At 42.6% G+C, this 13,614-nt stretch overlaps 1 protein-coding gene across 2 annotated transcripts in view; it reads left to right on the top strand.

Moving 5' to 3' along the window:
• LOC123998186 (carbonic anhydrase 14-like) overlaps positions 1-13,614 on the top strand; it is a 78,932-nt gene that overhangs the window by 21,435 nt on the left and 43,883 nt on the right. The window lies entirely within an intron of this gene.

Below are 13,614 nucleotides of genomic sequence, written 5' to 3'. Positions count from 1 at the left end.
CATACAACACACTCTAACCCAACACACACTAACTCAACATACAACACACTCTAACCCAACACACTCTAACCCAACATACCAACACACACTAACCCAACATACAACACACACTAACCCAACATACAACACACTCTAACCCAACATAACACACACTAACCCAACATAACACACACTAACCCAACATACAACACTCTAACCCAACATAACACACACTAACCCAACATAACACACACTAACCCAACATAACACACACTAACCCAACATACAACACACTCTAAACCAACACACTCTAACCCAACATACCAACTCACTCCAACCCAACACACTCTAACCCAACATACAACACAGTCTAACCCAACATACCAACTCACTCTAACCGAAACATACCAACACACTCTAACCCAACATACAACACACTCTAACCCAACATACCAATACACTCTAACCCAACATAACACACACTAACCCAACATACAACACACTCTATCCCAAAATAATACAACACACTCCAACCTAACATACTCTAACCCAACATACTTACATACTCTATCCCAACATACCAACACACTCTAACCCAACATACCAACACACTAACTCAACATACAACACACTCTAACCCAACACACTCTAACCCAACATACAACACACTCTAACCCAACACCCTCTAACCCAACATCCCAACACACACTAACCCAACATAACACACTCTAACCCAACATACCAACACACTCTAACCCACCATACCAACACACTCTAACCCAACATACAACACATTCTTACCCAACATACCAACACACTCTAACCCAACATACCAACACACTCTAACCCAACATAACACACACTAACCCAACATAACACACACTAACCCAACATACAACACACTCTAACCCAACACACTCTAACCCAACATACCAACACACTCTAACCCAACATACCAACACACTCTAACCCAAAATACAACACATTCTAACCCAACATACCAACACACTCTAACCCAACATACCAACACACTCTAACCCAAAATACAACACATTCTAACCCAACATACCAACATACTCTATCCCAACATACCAACACACTCTAACCCAACATACCAACACACTCTAACCCAACATACCACACACTCTAACCCAACATACCACACACTCTAACCCAACATACCAACACACTCTAACCCAACATACCAACACACTCTAACCCAACATACAACACACACTAACACAACACACTCTAACCCACCATACCAACACACTCTAACCCTAAATACAACACATTCTAACCCAACATACCAACACACTCTAACCCAACATACCAACACACTCTAACCCAACATACCAACACACTCTAACCCAACATAACATACACTAACCCAACATAACACACACTAACCCAACATACCAACACACTAACCCAACATACCAACACACTCTAACCCAACATACAACACACACTAACCCAACATACCAACACACTCTAACCCAACATACCAACACACACTAACCCAACATACAACACACACTAACCCAACATACAACACACTCTAACCCAACATACCAACACACACTAACCCAACATACAACACACACTAACCCAACATACAACACACACTAACCCAACATACAACACACTCTAACCCAACATAACACACACTAACCCAACATAACACACACTAACCCAACATACAACACTCTAACCCAACATACAACACTCTAACCCAACATAACACACACTAACCCAACATAACACACACTAACCCAACATAACACACACTAACCCAACATACAACACACTCTAACCCAACATACCAACACACTCTAACCCAACATACCAACACACTCTATCCCAACATACCAACACACTCTAACCCAACACACTCTAACCCAACATACTTACATACTCTATCCCAACATACCAACACACTCTAACCCAACATACCAACACACTAACTCAACATACAACACACTCTAACCCAACACACTCTAACCCAACATACAACACACTCTAACCCAACACCCTCTAACCCAACATCCCAACACACACTAACCCAACATAACACACTCTAACCCAACATACCAACACACTCTAACCCACCATACCAACACACTCTAACCCAACATACAACACATTCTAACCCAACATACCAACACACTCTAACCCAACATACCAACACACTCTAACCCAACATAACACACACTAACCCAACATAACACACACTAACCCAACACACTCTAACCCACCATACCAACACACTCTAACCCTAAATACAACACATTCTAACCCAACATACCAACACACTCTAACCCAACACACTCTAACCCACCATACCAACACACTCTAACCCTAAATACAACACATTCTAACCCAACATACCAACACACTCTAACCCAACATACCAACACACTCTAACCCAACATACCAACACACTCTAACCCAACATAACATACACTAACCCAACATACAACACACACTAACCCAACATACAAACACACTAACCCAACATACCAACAGACTAACCCAACATACTTACACACTCTAACCCAACATACCAACACACTCTATCCCAACATACCAACACACTCTAACCCAACACACTCTAACCCAGCATACCAACACACTCTAACCCAATATACCAACATACTCTAACCCTAAATACAACACACTCTAACCCAACATACCAACACACTCTAACCCAATATACCAACATACTCTAACCCTAAATACAACACACTCTAACCCAACATACCAATACACTCTAACCCACCATACCAACACACTCTAACCCAAAATACAACACATTCTAACCCAACATACTAACACACTCTAACCCAACATACCAACACACTCTAACCCAACATACCAACACACTCTAACCCAACATACCAACACACTCTAACCCAACATACCAACACACTCTAACCCAACATAACACACACTAACCCAACATAACACACTCTAACCCAACACACTCTAACCCAACATACCAACACACTCTAACCCAAAATACAACACATTCTAACCCAACATACCAACACACTCTAACCCAACATACCAACACACTCTAACCCAAAATACAACACATTCTAACCCAACATACCAACACACTCTAACCCAACATACCAACACACTCTAACCCAACACACTCTAACCCAGCATACTTACACACTCTAACCCAACATACCAACACACACTAACTCAACATACAACACACTCTAACCCAACACACTCTAACCCAACATACAACACACTCTAACCCAACACCCTCTAACCCAACATCCCAACACACTCTAACCCAACATACCAACACACTCTAACCCAACATAACACACACTGACACAACATACAACACACACTAACCCAACATACAACACACACTAACCCAACATACCAACACACTCCAACCCAACACACTCTAACCCAACATGCCCAACACACTCTAACCCAACACACACTAACTCAACATACAACACACTCTAACCCAACACACTCTAACCCAACATACAACACACTCTAAACCAACATACTCTAACCCAACATACCAACTCACTCCAACCCAACACACTGTAACCCAACATACAACACAGTCTAACCCAACATACCAACTCACTCTAACCCAACATAACACACACTAACCCAACATACAACACACTCTAACTCAACATACAACACACTCTAACCCAACACACTCTAACCCAACATACAACACACTCTAAACCAACACACTCTAACCCACCATACCAACACACTCTAACCCAACATACAACACATTCTTACCCAACATACCAACACACTCTAACCCAACATACCAACACACTCTAACCCAACATAACACACACTAACCCAACATAACACACACTAACCCAACATACAACACACTCTAACCCAACACACTCTAACCCAACATACCAACACACTCTAACCCAACATACCAACACACTCTAACCCAAAATACAACACATTCTAACCCAACATACCAACACACTCTAACCCAACATACCAACACACTCTAACCCAAAATACAACACATTCTAACCCAACATACCAACATACTCTATCCCAACATACCAACACACTCTAACCCAACATACCAACACACTCTAACCCAACATACAACACACTCTAACCCAACATACCACACACTCTAACCCAACATACCAACACACTCTAACCCAACATACCAACACACTCTAACCCAACATACAACACACACTAACACAACACACTCTAACCCACCATACCAACACACTCTAACCCTAAATACAACACATTCTAACCCAACATACCAACACACTCTAACCCAACATACCAACACACTCTAACCCAACATACCAACACACTCTAACCCAACATAACATACACTAACCCAACATAACACACACTAACCCAACATACCAACACACTAACCCAACATACCAACACACTCTAACCCAACATACAACACACACTAACCCAACATACCAACACACTCTAACCCAACATACCAACACACACTAACCCAACATACAACACACACTAACCCAACATACAACACACTCTAACCCAACATACCAACACACACTAACCCAACATACAACACACACTAACCCAACATACAACACACACTAACCCAACATACAACACACTCTAACCCAACATAACACACACTAACCCAACATAACACACACTAACCCAACATACAACACTCTAACCCAACATACAACACTCTAACCCAACATAACACACACTAACCCAACATAACACACACTAACCCAACATAACACACACTAACCCAACATACAACACACTCTAACCCAACATACCAACACACTCTAACCCAACATACCAACACACTCTATCCCAACATACCAACACACTCTAACCCAACACACTCTAACCCAGCATACTTACACACTCTAACCCAACATACCAACACACTCTCAACCAGCATACCAACACACTCTAACCCAATATACCAACATACTCTAAACCAACATACCAATACACTCTAACCCAACATAACACACACTAACCCAACATACAACACACTCTATCCCAACATAATACAACACACTCCAACCTAACACACTCTAACCCAACATACTTACATACTCTATCCCAACATACCAACACACTCTAACCCAACATACCAACACACTAACTCAACATACAACACACTCTAACCCAACACACTCTAACCCAACATACAACACACTCTAACCCAACACACACTAACTCAACATACAACACACTCTAACCCAACACACTCTAACCCAACATACCAACACACACTAACCCAACATAACACACACTAACCCAACATACAACACTCTAACCCAACATAACACACACTAACCCAACATAACACACACTAACCCAACATAACACACACTAACCCAACATACAACACACTCTAAACCAACACACTCTAACCCAACATACCAACTCACTCCAACCCAACACACTCTAACCCAACATACAACACAGTCTAACCCAACATACCAACTCACTCTAACCGAAACATACCAACACACTCTAACCCAACATACAACACACTCTAACCCAACATACCAATACACTCTAACCCAACATAACACACACTAACCCAACATACAACACACTCTATCCCAAAATAATACAACACACTCCAACCTAACATACTCTAACCCAACATACTTACATACTCTATCCCCAACATACCAACACACTCTAACCCAACATACCAACACACTAACTCAACATACAACACACTCTAACCCAACACACTCTAACCCAACATACAACACACTCTAACCCAACACCCTCTAACCCAACATCCCAACACACACTAACCCAACATAACACACTCTAACCCAACATACCAACACACTCTAACCCACCATACCAACACACTCTAACCCAACATACAACACATTCTAACCCAACATACCAACACACTCTAACCCAACATACCAACACACTCTAACCCAACATAACACACACTAACCCAACATAACACACACTAACCCAACACACTCTAACCCACCATACCAACACACTCTAACCCTAAATACAACACATTCTAACCCAACATACCAACACACTCTAACCCAACACACTCTAACCCACCATACCAACACACTCTAACCCTAAATACAACACATTCTAACCCAACATACCAACACACTCTAACCCAACATACCAACACACTCTAACCCAACATACCAACACACTCTAACCCAACATAACATACACTAACCCAACATACAACACACACTAACCCAACATACAACACACACTAACCCAACATACCAACAGACTAACCCAACATACTTACACACTCTAACCCAACATACCAACACACTCTATCCCAACATACCAACACACTCTAACCCAACACACTCTAACCCAGCATACCAACACACTCTAACCCAATATACCAACATACTCTAACCCTAAATACAACACACTCTAACCCAACATACCAACACACTCTAACCCAATATACCAACATACTCTAACCCTAAATACAACACACTCTAACCCAACATACCAATACACTCTAACCCACCATACCAACACACTCTAACCCAAAATACAACACATTCTAACCCAACATACAACACACTCTAACCCAACATACCAACACACTCTAACCCAACATACCAACACACTCTAACCCAACATACCAACACACTCTAACCCAACATACCAACTCTAACCCAACATAACAACACACTAACCCAACATAACACACTCTAACCCAACACACTCTAACCCAACATACCAACACACTCTAACCCAAAATACAACACATTCTAACCCAACATACCAACACACTCTAACCCAACATACCAACACACTCTAACCCAAAATACAACACATTCTAACCCAACATACCAACACACTCTAACCCAACATACCAACACACTCTAACCCAACACACTCTAACCCAGCATACTTACACACTCTAACCCAACATACCAACACACACTAACTCAACATACAACACACTCTAACCCAACACACTCTAACCCAACATACAACACACTCTAACCCAACACCTCTAACCCAACATCCCAACACACTCTAACCCAACATACCAACACACTCTAACCCAACATAACACACACTGACACAACATACAACACACACTAACCCAACATACAACACACACTAACCCAACATACCAACACACTCCAACCCAACACACTCTAACCCAACATGCCCAACACACTCTAACCCAACACACACTAACTCAACATACAACACACTCTAACCCAACACACTCTAACCCAACATACAACACACTCTAAACCAACATACTCTAACCCAACATACCAACTCACTCCAACCCAACACACTGTAACCCAACATACAACACAGTCTAACCCAACATACCAACTCACTCTAACCCAACATAACACACACTAACCCAACATACAACACACTCTAACTCAACATACAACACACTCTAACCCAACACACTCTAACCCAACATACAACACACTCTAAACCAACACACTCTAACCCAACATAAAACACACACTAACCCAACATACCAACACTCTATCCCAACATAACACACACTAACCCAACATACAACACACTCTAAACCAACACACTCTAACCCAACATAAAACACACTCTAAACCAACACACTCTAACCCAACATACAACACACTCTAAACCAACACACACTAACCCAACATACCAACACTCTATCCCAACATAACACACACTAACACAACATACAACACACACTAACCCAACATACAACACACACTAACCCAACATACCAACACACTCCAACCTAACACACTCTATCCCAACATACCAACACACTCTAACCCAACATACCAACACACTCAAACCAAGCATACCAACACACTCTAACCCAACACACTCTAACCCAGCATACTTACACACTCTAAACCAACACACTCTAACCCAACATAAAACACACACTAACCCAGCATACCAACACACTCTAACCCAATATACCAACATACTCTAAACCAACACACTCTAACCCAACATACCAACTCACTCCAACCCAACACACTCTAACCCAACATACAACACATTCTAACCCAACATACCAACACACTCTAACCCAACATACCAACACACTCTAACCCAACATACCAACACACTCTAACCGACATACCAACACACTCTAACCCAACATACCAACACACTCTAACCCAACATACCAACACACTCTAACTCAACATACAACATACACTAACCCAACATACCAACACACTCTAACACAACATACCAACACACTCTAACACAACATACCAACACACTCTAACCCAACATACTTACACACTCTATCCCAACATACCAACACACTCTAACCCAACATACCAACACACTCTAACCCAACATACCAACACTCTAACCCAGCACACTCTAACCCAACATACCAACACCCATGCATACACATAACAGAGAACACAAAAAATTCATCTTCAAAAGTTTCATTTATTAAAAGATTTTATTTTTGCATCATCAATGTAAAAAGTACTCCGAAGAGTAACACAGTGACAGCAGAGTAAGAGTGAGAAACAGAGAAATAGTGAGAGAGAAGTTAAGAGAGGGAGAGAAAGGGATGAACAGATATGAGAGAAAGGGAGGAGGGCAAAAGTAGTAGAATGTGGCAGAGAATGAGGGAGGAGTTGAGAGAGGGGGAGGAAGGAGGGCTGGGGATAGAGGGTTGGAGGGAGGGAGGAGTAGAGGGTTGGAGGGAGGAGTAGAGAGAGGGGGAGGAGTGAGGGAGGAGGTTAGAGAGGGGGAGGAGTGAGGGAGAAGGATAGAGAGGGGGAGGAGTGAGGGAGGAGGATAGAGAGGGGGAGGAGTGAGGGAGAAGGATAGAGAGGGGGAGGAGTGAGGGAGAAGGATAGAGAGGGGGAGGAGTGAGGGAGAAGGATAGAGATGGGGAGGAGTGAGGGAGAAGGATAGAGAGGGGGAGGAGTGAGGGAGAAGGTTAGAGAGGGGGAGGAGTGAGGGAGAAGGATAGAGAGGGGGAGGAGTGAGGGAGAAGGATAGAGGGGGAGGATTAGAGAGAGGGGAGGAGTGAGGGAGGAGGATAGAGAGGGGGAGGAGTGAGGGAGGAGGATAGAGAGGAGCAGAAGGGAGGGAGGAGGATAGAGAGGGGGAGGAGTAGAGAGGGGGAGGAGTGAGGGAGAAGGATAGAGAGGAGCAGAAGGGAGGGAGGAGGATAGAGAGGGGGAGGAGGAGGGAGGATAGAGAGGGGGAGGAGTGAGGGAGGAGGATAGAGAGGGGCAGAAGGCAGGGAGGAGGATGAGGGAGCAGAAGGGAGGGAGGAGGGTAGAAAGGGGGAGGAGTAGAGAGAGGGGGAGGAGTGAGGGAGAAGGATAGAGAGCAGAAGGGAGGGTGGAGGATAGAGAGTGGGAGGAGTAGAGAGAGGGGGAGGAGTGAGGGAGAAGGATAGAGAGCAGAAGGGAGGGTGGAGGATAGAGAGTGGGAGGAGTAGAGAGAGGGGGAGGAGTGAGGGAGAAGGATAGAGAGCAGAAGGGAGGGTGGAGGATAGAGAGTGGGAGGAGTAGAGAGAGGGGGAGGAGTGAGGGAGAAGGATAGAGAGCAGAAGGGAGGGTGGAGGATAGAGAGTGGGAGGAGTAGAGGGGGTGAGTACAGCATCTACTAAGATATAAAAAGGCAGTTGAAATAAACAAGACATATTATTTCTGACCAATCAGCGGTGGTCTCTGCAGTAGAAAACATACATGGAAAAGAGATCACAAAAATCTGTGCAATCAGTTTCTCTGTCACAAAACAGCTGTATAAAAAACACAAGTAGGAAGAAGTGGCCCTTAACCACAGGCCCGGGGTCAGGTGTGTTTTCAACCCCTAATGGTAAAAGTTAGGATTGGGGGTAGGAAAAATCTGATCATAAACCTGTGGTTAAGAGCAACTTATACCTCAAGCATAAAAACATCCCCCAGCCACAAGTAAAGACAGTAGGTAGGTAACATGGAGGCTACCAGTGATTGTGTGTTCAGTTGTGGCTCTCCTTGGAGAAAGCTATAGGGAGTATGGATGCAACCATATGAACTTGTTTTAGCAGTGCTTTACTGGAAGCTCTACATATAAACAGTTGATTAAGTATAAGTAAACTCTTTGTAAACCCTGTATTATGTATTTCCTCTGGAGCTCAGTTGGTAGAGCATGGTGCTTGCAATGCCAGGACAGTGGGTTTGATTCCAGGGACCACCCATATGTAAAAATGTATGCACGCATGACTGTAAGTCGCTTTGGATAAAACGTCTGCTGAATGGCATATATAATTATATTTCATTAGTAAATACATGTGTATTAATGATTTTTTATGAGGAATATTTCAATCATGTTTTAGTCCTATTATGTATAGCAGCTTACGATGATGGTGCAAAATAAATATTCATACGGTCTCCCTTTTAGCTCTGATCCTCACGTTTTTCAAGTTTGACGAGCGCCAAGAAGCACACAGGAGATCGCAAGCACTGATCATATCCTCCAGTCAGACCTACATAACCAACTATAAAATACACCCCGGAGAAGAGGCAACTGGCAATCTAAAAACGGAAATAAATTAGCTACTGTCGTTAGTTCATAGAAGACTATGATGTATATGTATAGAATACTATTGTGTTGTACACATGACCACTGTACAGGTTGGAGTAGAGGTTGCCTTGCTGTTGTGGGATCTGTTGGTAGCTATTGGTAGGTAGTTTTGCCCAACAGACCCCTGGAAGCCAGATAAGAGATAGTTTTGCCCAACAGACCCCTGGAAGCCAGATAAGAGATTGAAGGCAGGAATTAGGCGTTGTATACTGTGTTATCCGACTGATTGTGCACTGTGCTATTAAGAAAGACAAGCAAATTATCAAAATGCAGTAGAAAATGCTTTGAAAGAATAAAATGCTTTGTTTTTTGTACACATCCTATTTGGTAAAGGCACAAAAGTCCAATCATCCCCCCAAAAATTTGTCCCATCATAACAGTAAAAACCACAAACAAACCGCTGTACAGCAACTTTCGCAAGAGCATCGGTCAACCAATCGGTCAACCAATTGTAAGTTCAAAGAGCGAGAAACACAGCTGCCAATTAATAAATAAAGGTAATAAATAAATGCAGCGTTGTCAAGTGAACATGTGAATAAATAAACAGCATTTCTGTCTGTCTCTGAGTGGACTCTTCTCTCAGGGTGGTCTTTAGAGTCTCTCACTGAGCCATTTAAAGGATTAAGTTGTCCCTAGAAGCTGATCTAAGGTCTGTTTGGTATTCTATCCCCTACCGGTTAGGCCATTGAAATGTGATTTACTGTTTACCGGATAACCCGCTTCACATTTCTCCACACAGAATAAAACCCAGTTGTGGTTCATTCGTTTCAGTCATAATCGATCTTCACCCAAAACACCTTGCATCCGTCTTCATAAACAGATTGTGTCATGTTGATGGATTGACATGGAATAGATTCTAAACCTCTTTAGACTTCAGTAGAGGTCCCTGCCACGTCCTCTTACATGTTATTCAGCTCTAGAGGTCATTCAGGAGTCTAATGATTATTCCTCACTTCTATCTGTAATGCCTCGGTCTATTGAACTGTCTGTCTGCTGTTATTCAGCTCTAGAGGTCATTCAGTAGTCTAATGATTATTCCTCACTTCTATCTGTAATGCCTCGGTCTATTGAACTGTCTGTCTGCTGTTATTCAGCTCTAGAGGTCATTCAGTAGTCTAATGATTATTCCTCACTTCTATCTGTAATGCCTCGGTCTATTGAACTGTCTGTCTGCTGTTATTCAGCTCTAGAGGTCATTCAGTAGTCTAATGATTATTCCTCACTTCTATCTGTAATGCCTCGGTCTATTGAACTGTCTGTCTGCTGTTATTCAGCTCTAGAGGTCATTCAGTAGTCTAATGATTATTCCTCACTTCTATCTGTAATGCCTCGGTCTATTGAACTGTCTGTCTGCTGTTATCCAGCTCTAGAGGTCATTCAGTAGTCTAATGATTATTCCTCACTTCTATCTGTAATGCCTCGGTCTATTGAACTGTCTGTCTGCTGTTATTCAGCTCTAGAGGTCATTCAGTAGTCTAATGATTATTCCTCACTTCTATCCGTAATGCCTCGGTCTATTGAACTGTCTGTCTGCTGTTATTCAGCTCTAGAGGTCATTCAGTAGTCTAATGATTATTCCTCACTTCTATCCGTAATGCCTCGGTCTATTGAACTGTCTGTCTGCTGTTATTCAGCTCTAGAAGTCATTCAGTAGTCTAATGATTATTCCTCACTTCTATCCGTAATGCCTCGGTCTATTGAACTGTCTGTCTGCTGTTATTCAGCTCTAGAAGTCATTCAGTAGTCTAATGATTATTCCTCACTTCTATCTGTAATGCCTGTCTATTGAACTGTCTGTCTGCTGTTATTCACTGGAAGCATCATCTCTGAGGAGATTCCAGGAATATCATTCCAGGAATATAACTATCCTTATTCACCTGTCCTTCTAACCATCCTCTCCTCGTCACATCTCACTTCCACCCACCTGAAACCCAAATATTCCTAAGCCAACAGTGTTTCGATTAAGTTTGCATAGTGGCATTTACCTTTTCTTAAGTGGAGTAAGAGAGTATACCATTCGGTCAATCAGAGATCCAATATTCTATAAACAAGTGATGGGCTATAAGAGGTGCTTACCAACCTTCCAATCTACAACCACTATTTGTGCAAAAACATCTGATTGTTGTTGAACTGTGATTATAATTCACAAGGACACATTCTGTCCTCATGTAGTAATAACTGTAGTCTCTCAGATATCATTTTCATTAATGGTCCTAATTGCGTTTAGGGAGTTGCAAAAGATCCATCATTAAGGAAACTCATCAGCACCTAAAACCATGGCTGCAGTCCAAATTCTAATTAGAGTGTGATGATCGGAGGCAACGTCCTTAGTGGAAATATTGGAGTTGAGCTTAAAAACAACCAACCCACAGCTATTCATGTATCTAGCAAGCTAACGTAGCAAGCTAGCTACAGTTCTCCATAGCTGGCTAGCTACAGTTATCCATAGCTGGCAAGCTACAGTTATCCATAGCTGGCGAGCTACAGTTATCCATAGCTGGCAAGCTACAGTTCTCCATAGCTGGCAAGCTACAGTTCTCCATAGCTGGCTAGCTACAGTTCTCCATAGCTGGCGAGCTACAGTTCTCCATAGCTGGCGAGCTACAGTTCTCCATAGCTGGCGAGCTACAGTTCTCCATAGCTGGCTAGCTACAGTTCTCCATTGCTGGCTAGCTACAGTTATCTATAGCTGGCTAGCTACAGTTCTCCATAGCTGGCTAGCTACAGTTCTCCATAGCTGGCGAGCTACAGTTCTCCATAGCTGGCTAGCTACAGTTCTCCATAGCTGGCTAGCTACAGTTCTCCTTAGCTGGCTAGCTACAGTTCTCCATAGCTGGCTAGCTACAGTTCTCCATAGCTGGCGAGCTACAGTTATCCATAGCTGGCTAGCTACAGTTCTCCATAGCTGGCTAGCTACAGTTATCTATAGCTGGCTAGCTACAATTATCCATAGATGGCTAGCTAGTTTTATAGTTTGCTCATTTATTGCAATACATTTCAGAATTTCCAAAAATATGTTTATGAAGCTAG

The sequence above is a fragment of the Oncorhynchus gorbuscha genome, linkage group LG15, assembly GCF_021184085.1.
Source record: "Oncorhynchus gorbuscha isolate QuinsamMale2020 ecotype Even-year linkage group LG15, OgorEven_v1.0, whole genome shotgun sequence".
Taxonomy (NCBI): domain Eukaryota; kingdom Metazoa; phylum Chordata; class Actinopteri; order Salmoniformes; family Salmonidae; genus Oncorhynchus; species Oncorhynchus gorbuscha.
This window is presented reverse-complemented; position numbering and strand designations above follow the sequence as displayed.